The sequence below is a fragment of the Crocodylus siamensis genome, chromosome 14 (assembly GCF_052110815.1).
Source record: "Crocodylus siamensis isolate JL-2025a chromosome 14, ASM5211081v1, whole genome shotgun sequence".
NCBI classification, from domain to species: Eukaryota; Metazoa; Chordata; order Crocodylia; family Crocodylidae; genus Crocodylus; species Crocodylus siamensis.
Window position 1 is genome coordinate 6,636,117 of NC_143408.1, and position 9,237 is coordinate 6,645,353.

Below are 9,237 nucleotides of genomic sequence, written 5' to 3' on the forward strand. Positions count from 1 at the left end.
TTACCAGTGCTGGAACAGGCTGCCCAAGACCCAGCTAGACAAAGCCTTGGCTGGGATGAGCTAGATGGGGTGGTCCTGCTTCAAGTAGGTGGTTGGACTAGATGTGACCTCCAACCCTCATTTTCTGTGACTCTGCGCTTGCCGTAAATCCCTGCCCGAGGGAACGGGAGAGGCTGCTTGGCTTGCCAGGAGTCCCAGGTTGTTCTAAAGAAGAGGGGGAGGCAGCTCAACCCGAGCACAACTAACTTGAGCTGGCAGGTGTGTGGGAAGGGAGTGAGAGGGAGCCATGTCTGAAAGGTCACTGTCAAACCCATTAATAAGCTAGAGCTTGGGGAGCTGGAGCCCAGGCAGGCACGGATGTGAAGGGACGTGCGACTGCTGTCTCACACCGGCGCTCGCTCAATCCACCTCCCACGACACCCCTCTGCTCATTATTCATCACCTCCTGGTGAGCAAAGCTGATGAGACACCACTATGCTTTGCAGGCCCTGGCTCACAGGGAGAAACTAGCTGGACCACAAGTCACCAAAGGGGTGACAGGGCCAGGGGAGAGCCAGGCAAGGAGGGGAAATATTTTGGAAGAGACCTGAGCCCATCCGAGTGGATGTCCTCGCCCCCCTTGGATTGCTGTGGCAAATCAAAAGATACGAGTAAAAGGAGAGATCCTATTTCACTGCGATTATGCAGAATAATCCATCATTTGAAGATTTATCACGTAGTAATCTCCTAGTGCTTCCCTCTAAACAAACTACCTTTTTACAACCGTGACGTGCTATTTTACAGATGCATTTCAAAAAGGTAATTTGAACAAAATAAATGTGTTTCTTCATTGTGCTCCTTTTTCTTTTTTTTTTTTTTTTTTTTTAAAGCAATTCCAAAATATGAATTTGAAGAAGTGGTGGGTGCCCCCCTTTCACTTTTGTAATCAGAACAGTTGATCTATCGTATTTAATATTCGGTTTACATTTAGCAACCATGCTATTATGGAGTTTCCGTTTGGAGGGTTAATTCTGCAAAATGCTTTAAATTGGACCAATTTAGAAAGAAATTTAGCTATTATCTGAAGTGCTAGTGTACACCGTCTTTGCTTTCAGATAATGGTACAGTTTGTTTAAACATGAAGCCACTATTGCAAAACATTTTAGACAGCTATTTTCTGTTCAAGATGCAGATGTGAAAACCTCGCATCTATTAAAAAAAACAAAAAAACACCACGCTTTCAGGTATAAAATCATAACATTTCTAATCCCGAACAATGGGCAAACAAACAACACCAATGTGATACCTCTCTTGCCATATTTTATCATCTCAAGGGTTTGGAAAAATAGCCAGCTTTAATCTTTTGTGGGCCATGTAATATCTCTAAAGCCTCTTAAATTACTATTCCATGAATGAAGTCCCACCTGAACGACTTTGTAACATCAATAATTGAATGGTCATCTGATTAAATTAAGCTTCTTCATTGCTCTGTAATATCTTGGATTACTAATTGCAGGATGTCACACAAGTGCTCTAAACTAATATATTACTTACACTGGCGTTCCTTGATTTTTGTGCTTTTGTTCCCAGGCATACAGAGATATCTGAATGTCACCATCACAACTACAGCCAAGCAGCCAAGAGGGGACACACCATTCTCCATAAATACATCAGGGAAATGCACAGGAGGAAGGGAGGGAGCAGAGGCTCTTTAAGCAAAGGGAACTGCTGGCACAAGAATAAGTAGTTTCATCTGGCCATGAATACATAGAGCCGGGATATGTAGAGACGGTCTTTATGCTTCAGAGCAACGAGGTCCTGGGACAACCTTCCACTAGGAACAGCTGGGCAGACAGATGAAGATGGAGATAAATATGAATATACTAGTGAACCCACACTTTGCTGCAGAAGATTAATTTGATTGTTTTATAACCTTTTGTCATAATCATCATCATCTTCACTTTATGGTTTATGCATCATTGCCTGTTCCAACGTCAAAAGCTTTCAGACCGTCATTTCCACCGGCTTTCTTCCCTTGTAGACTGATACTGAAATTTTTGACATAGGTGAGCTGCCAGCCCCACCCCCCCTGCAGTACCATTAATCTGTAAGACCAGACCAGTGCCCCTTTTGCCGATGTTTTCACAGGTCCCTGGAGACCTCATGGCACTTTAACAATGTCATGAACGTTAATAGATGCACTGTACCTGGGATCCAGACAACAGTGAATCTTGAGCAAAGCATTGACTGAACGGCCCTTCATCGTTATATCACCATGAATTGCACGCAGGCCGACAGATCTGGCCTCTGGAATAAGAGATGTAATTTATATAGACGCTATGGGGCCTGCAATAGGTGGGGCCTGGACTTGATGCCCCAGTCCCTCTGCTCCATGCTCCTGAAGAAGCATAATTCAGGAGGCTGCTAGTCGGCACCTCTTTGACCTCTGGGCAATCTTAAACATCACTGAAGCCAATGAGCATCCCAGACACATTTCATAACAAAATGATTAAGTGGTCCCGAGTTAAGGAGTAATGAAACAATGGAAGCTAGTGCTCAGGAAGGGCACGAGGTTAAAGCTAAGCCGCGTGATAGAAAGGGTTGCTTTGGCATTAACTGCAAACGCAGGGGTTGGACCACCGATCGGTGGAGCTGTAAGGGCTCTCCCAAGCCCAAGTGAAAGGTCCCTGCTTCCACTGACGTCAAGGGCAAAAGTTGCACCCAAGACTGTGTCTATGTTTGGCGAAAAGCCTTTCTAGGCAGCTAGCATAGAGATCTCTCTCTTACAAGTCCCCTTAGTGCACATGGCATCTCTTCTGGCCGAGCAAAGGCCTCTGGAGCTCTTTTATTAGGAAAGCCTTGGAGTACCGCACAAGTTTGAAGACTCACGGTGGCTTCCCTGTGAGCTCATGGCAGCAGCTTCACACAACGGCAGTCCCCAGGGGCTCATCTTGAAAACTGGTTCCAGTTTCTCCATGCATTGTAGCTTGTCACTGGCAGGGACACAACTTCACCTTGCTTCTTCGGCAAAGCTATTAGATAGGAAGACAGGCTATGGGGGGGGGTGGAAAAGAGGGCACGGAGGGAGATTATCCTGCAAGTTGCTGAATAATTTCACCAGCCAGGCTTTATTCTGCCTGCGTTCACCCATGCCTCCTGTGTGCAATGACTCGGTTGCAAACTTAATAAAGAAAGAGCTGGGAGTAGCATCAACATATTTCCAGTCTGCTGTGTTTTGTTGCCTCCTCGGTGGCAGACAGCTATTATCTTGCTGCTTATCTATCAGTCTGACTTCTTATTTAATACAGTCTTGAGCAGATTCAGGCTGCTTTCTTACTTGAAACTGCACAGCAGATTTAGGAATCAATCAACGGGTAGCTAGCACAGGACTCAGAAAAGGGAAAAACAATAAATCAGCTGAGACACTTCCATATATTCTTCACCAACACTCAGCAGTTACTACCACAAACCTGTCCTAAAGCAAGTCGTTATTGTGATCCATTTCTGGGCACCATTTATTTCCCTCTGGCCTCACAGAAGCTCTCCCCATAATAGCCTCCCTAATATTTCCCTTTTTTCCCTTGTTATGAACCCCCTCTGCAGAGGTGCATCTACCACGGCTCCATTTGCCTTTATCATGCAACTTTAATTCTTACATTTCCAGGGACCTTACCATGTTCCTTCCCATCTCACAATGGTGACCTGCCCCAGATGATCTCCAGAGGCCCCTTCAAGCCCTTCTTTTCTATGATTATCATTAAACACTCTCTCATATCCCATCTCTTTGTTAGCAGCTGATGATGGACTCCAACTTCACTTTTAGTCCCTGGTACACGTGGCTTCTCGAATATCACATGGAATGACACGGGTATTTTTCTTTGTCAGACCAATAGGAATCACTGTGGCCATAACGCTCTGAGGATCCTCAATACAGCTCAATCTAGAAAGGCATATGAGACTCTAGGAAAGTTCCTGGAAACAATGCAGAGATATGGGGAAATGCTCAGGAGAACAGGTGCTTCCAGTGGAAGCTCTTCCACAGGTGTCCAGCAACACAAGAACATCCCATCTTTTGGAGAAAATCCCATCTTTAGAAAAATCTCATCTTTTGCTACTGTCCTCTCTCGCCACCAGTCACACACCACCCCTCTGGAGAAGATGCAAGAGAAACACGTACCACACCACGCACTTAGGGAAGAGTTTCAACACTGCCGTCATCCTCGTGTGAATGTTCCCTTTCCTGTCACTGTTGCAACTAGCCTGCAAGCTATTAAAGTCTATGGGTTGGGGGGGGTTTTAATGAAGGGCACACATTTCAGCTGGTGCAACGGAGCTATGACGGTTGACATCAGCTAAGCCTCTGCCCCAAGGCGCTGTGCATTTTGTAGGTCAGTTAGATTATTCTTCAGCTTCAGCACAGCATTTCACTGCTCCTTCACTCTCGCATCATTCAACCACCATAAAAATAGCCAGAGTACTACCCCACCCCCTGAAAGACCTGAATTCGTCTTACGCACATGCCTGTGCAGAAGTGCTCCACGGGAATCAGAGCCTCCATTGTCAGCAGGGACACTGGAACTGAATGGGACATTATTGAAGAATGCTGGTCCTAAATTTAGGTTGTCGAGAGGGGAGAAAAGAAGCAAAGTACAAAACCTCCTAGGAATAGAAGTGTTTCCTTAAAGTCTTCATCTTACATTTCTAAAATCAAATCCAACCAAATGCATTAAAAATAGCTCACTGCAATACCAAAAAACCTAAACTATAGCAGGATCAAGCTAGCACAGAACCAGAGAAGCTAAAACTAACTAGCATTAACCACATTATTTCTGTTGCCTAAACGGTGAAGCGCAAATAGGGGGGGAAAAGTGCTTTTCTGTTTAAATGCCTACATTATTTCTAATCATGGCATTATTTCTTATCATCGTAAAAGAAACGATAGCAATATTTGGCATCAGTATTTCTTCAAAAGTCCATCTTTTTCATTTTCTTCTGCATCTCGAAGCTCCCCCCAAATCCATCTTCGTGGTCCCACATTCCCCTTCCCTGCTAGTCTTGTAATTTTTTTTTTTAATGGGCCCCACTTTACCTTGACGGTAACATTATTCGTTAAGAAATATGACGCACGTAATAAATGTACTGTTGTTTAAAACAGTTTGCTGTACAGCCATTAATATAAATAACTTACCTGAATGAGGGAAATTTACTGACCCTGTAGCTGAACACCATCAATAAGATCAGGATCCTGCTGAATCTTAAAGACTACCCATTTATATTCTTTATTTTTACAACATTATAGCCCCAGATTAGGTGTCCAAGGAGAAATATAAAAGGCACGCTCCACTGCTCTACAGTGATGATTAATTACAATACCGTCCTGAGTCAAACCCACAGCTAAGACCCAAGTACAGCTGGGGAGGAATGCTTCAAAAAGCAAACAGGAAACAGCATTCAAAACGGCTTGCAAAGCTACTCTGTAGGTGACCCATCCAATTGCTATTAGTATTAAGGGCAAGGGAAATCGGCTCCAGTCACACCACTGGGAGCAGGATCAAACTCTTACATGGGCTGGGGAGTCCGACTAGCCAGACATAGTCCATACCCAAAATTGCATCGACTTTGAGCCCTGTTGCAACTCTGATTTTAATGCATTAGGTAGACATCTGGTTAAGCAAGCAGTGGGCAGAAAGTAACACCAACAGGGCTCAAGGCTCTGGGTTTGTGCACAAAAGTCCAGCCGGAAAAGCTCATTGTTTTGCTGCTCTCCGTTGTTTTGAGGAATTAAGTCCTGATGATAGGGGCTGGACTGACAGCTCTCAGGACAGACGGACTCTATCCCCGGGCCAGGGAGAGAAGAGAGAGCAGTAACGCCAGCTCCATCACGCATCATCATGCCAATACACTGCATATACCACTGAGAGACCAAGTGGAGCTGTGCTTTTACTGGCGTCAGACCTGTTTATCCTTGGCTCTGCATTGAGTTACCAGCTGAGAGCAATGTAAAGCAGGTATATGCACCTGTCTTGGATGAATAACACCGATTATGCCCTCTCAAACAAAAGTATTTTGAATGCAGGATGGATTTGAAATGGCCTTGAGCTTACCCATGTAAGCCACAGCAGCCCTAGCATATGGGCTAGAATAGATACTCCACTAATAGACACTGTGCAAGTGCCCTAAGCAGCTTCCTTCCTGGTGTTATTTATCCGATGCGTGCCCCGAAGTCCTACAAGAAAAGCAGGCATCTGGATTTTTCCCAAAGCTAGTGATCAAGGACTTGATGGTCTGTTGAGGTCCCTTCCGATCCCAGCATCTATGAATCTATTAATTTCATAGCTTAATTTAATACTCAGACAACAACTAACAGAGCCTCAGACCAGTTTTCCAAGCACCAACAAAGAACCCCATTTCTGTGCACGTTCATGTTCAGGGTCGGATGGACTGCACAGCCCTGGTGCGTCTCTCTGACCTAAAACAGATCCTCAATTTTCTACATAAACCTTGAGGTCCAATCCTGCAACTCTGCACTTCCCTGTTGAGATGCTGAACACTTCCAGACCCTCAGAGGGATTTGTATTTGGAAACTCGACTCATGTCATGTGAACTGGGACAGGCAATACAATCCATCCTCTTATCAGGACATTTCTGCATTAACGCGTTGCTGCGGCAGGAAGTGGGAGATTCAAACTGAAACTTCAGAGGTTGTGCGTGTCCTTGCTTTCAGGGCCAAGTTACAGTCTGGAGAGAAGGTGCGAGTGCTTGGGGCAAAATGTTCAGGATTTAGTTATTTCACGCTGATCAGGCTGTCTGCGCCTGGAAACCCTGCGCTCTATAAATAGTGAAAGCCCAAATGTGTTCGTGACCACTGGGGCTCACTGGCGCCCATAGGACAGGGGCATGGCAACAGCTTCCTGGGAGCCGAGCGGCACAGGGACACTGCCGCGTGACAAATATTGCACAGCTCTCCCATTAGTGCGGTTGCCAGCTTACAAATAAGCCGCAGCTCAGTAAATGCTGTTCCCCTCATTATTTACACAGAGCGATTCATTTTGCTCACCTCACTACACCCATCGTGGAAATCTAGCCAAAACACAGCATGCAGGATGATTGGGAATTATAATCTGGGATGGTAATATTTTATTAGCGCGTTAGCCTTAAATCACTAGAGCAAGGAGGAAAGATGGTGATGCCCAGACAGCTGCTGTTTGGACTACAGGGCAGGATGTAGCTCATTTCGGCTATTAGCAAGGGAGCCCGTGCTAAAGCAAGCACACATATTGGGAGATGCTGGCTTCTGGGGCAAAATGAATGGGCCTCTCCAGCAACTCCATTGATTTTGCTGGAGGCATTAGCATTAGAATTTGGCTGAGCTGCTAATGTCTGCGTGCCAATCCCTTCTTGTCTGCCATCAGCTGACGGCCCTTCCTCATCATTCAATTTGGTTATGGAGAGCAGCTGGCACAGAGCTACATGGCACCCATCCGCTGTTCAGAAGGGTTTGAGGGTATCGCCCAAGTGACTGCATCGATGGGCCTAGACCAGAGGTTCCCAAACTTTTCCTTATTGTGTACCCATGTCTAAAAAAAAAAACTTACCAGCTCCCCGTGTTCCCCTACCAGCATGTTTTATATTTTATCCCCTTAAAAGCCAATTATCATAATGAAAATTATTTCTGCCATTACAGTTTCCCCCAGAGATGATTTGCATACCCCCGGGGTATGTGTACAATATTTTGGGAACCCCAGATCTAAACTAGACGGATCAATCTGTCCTGCCTCCTTCACCACCCAGTGCCAGATGTTTCCAAGACCAGCGGAAAACCCTCCTCCTAACGCATGCAGTCAGCTGGCCCGGGCTGGACAAGGAGTGCAGTCTGAATGGAGAGAGAAGTGGAGACTGTATAGGGAGATAATGAGTAAAAGGGGGTACGGTGAAAGCTTTCACAATGCAATACTGAGAAGGGAGTTGGATTTATGGTCTCGCAGATCAAGAACTAGAGAAGTCAATGGGGAAGCTGAATTAAACTCAAAAGAGAGAGGTTGTTTTTCACACAGTCTGCGAAGCCTGTGGAACTAATTACCACAAGCTGTCACCGAGGCCAAGCATTTAGCAGAAAAGTATTGAACTGGGATCTGGAAAATACAGATAGTCATTTATACAGATGGGATGTTTTATGTTTGGAAGGACCATCTATCCGTGCGCTTCAGGGCACCAGCCAACCATAACTAAGGGGACAGGAAGAAACTCTCTCTGTAGTCTGCATCAAACTCCATCTTCAGGGTTTCGGGAATCTATTTTGAGCTCCTTGTTACCAGCCCCTGCCAGAAACAGGCTAGTGGGTGAGATGTGGTCTGATCTGGCGAGGCAGATCCCATGATCCTCTTCTGGAAATTAATGCACCAGCCAGTGGGAATATATGAGGCTTTTTTTGCCCAAGCCTTTTTTTCCAGCTCTTTGCCCAAACCCCTGCAACCAATCAGTATTTGCCCTAGAGCCTGAGGCCTCTCTGGCCAGCATTATCCAGCTCCTTATTAAATACAGCTGCAGCACGTCACTCTCAGACCCCCCCACCTTGGCAAGTCAAAGCCAACTCCCTGCTGCGTGACAAAAGGAGATAACACGCAGGACCCGCGAACGTCTGTTAAGACACAAATTTGTCCCATTTGTACTAAGGCTTTAAAGCAAACGCACCCTCTCTCTTAGCTTAGGCAGCCCCTAATGCAGGGGCGGGCAATTATTTCGGGCAGAGGGCCACTTACTAGTTTTGGCATGCCATCGAGGGCTGCATGACAGGCAGCCCAGGGCAGATTAATGTTAATTTTCCAAGTTGTTTAGGGACCTCGTGGGCCGGATAGAATGGCCTGGTGGGCCGCATCCAGCCCGCGGGCCACATTTTGCCCACCCCTGCCCTAATGCTCTTGTCATATGCTTTTATTGATGCCCGTTTAACTCAAATGCTTGAAAACACGTGCGAGAAGGGCCGTCTGTGTTAAAGACTCACCAGGCTCCCTTGACTTCTGCTCCGGATCACCAGCCTCCTAAAGATCTCCCGGGAAATCTTGGCGCAGGGGGCAAGTTTTTGGTTTTGTTTTAAATTGCTGTTGTATTTTGGAAATATTTCACAGACATCAGGGCTGGAAGGGACCAGCCCAGGTCCCTTCCAGCCCCGATGTCTATGAAATATTTCCAAAATACAACAGCAATTTAAAACAAAACCAAAAACTTGCCCCCTGCGCCTGCTACACCAGGAATAGCGAC

At 45.9% G+C, this 9,237-nt stretch overlaps 1 protein-coding gene across 2 annotated transcripts in view; it reads left to right on the top strand.

Annotated features, from left to right (window-relative positions):
- The window catches only part of LINGO3 (leucine rich repeat and Ig domain containing 3), a 103,516-nt gene extending 98,421 nt beyond the window's left edge, over positions 1 to 5,095 (top strand). For both annotated transcript variants that reach the window (XR_016439120.1, XR_016439119.1), the window contains one exon: positions 1,570 to 5,095. The gene's annotated coding sequence lies outside the window, so the exon portion shown is untranslated. The remainder of the gene's footprint in view (positions 1 to 1,569) is intronic.
- Positions 5,096 to 9,237: the final 4,142 nt, after the last annotated feature.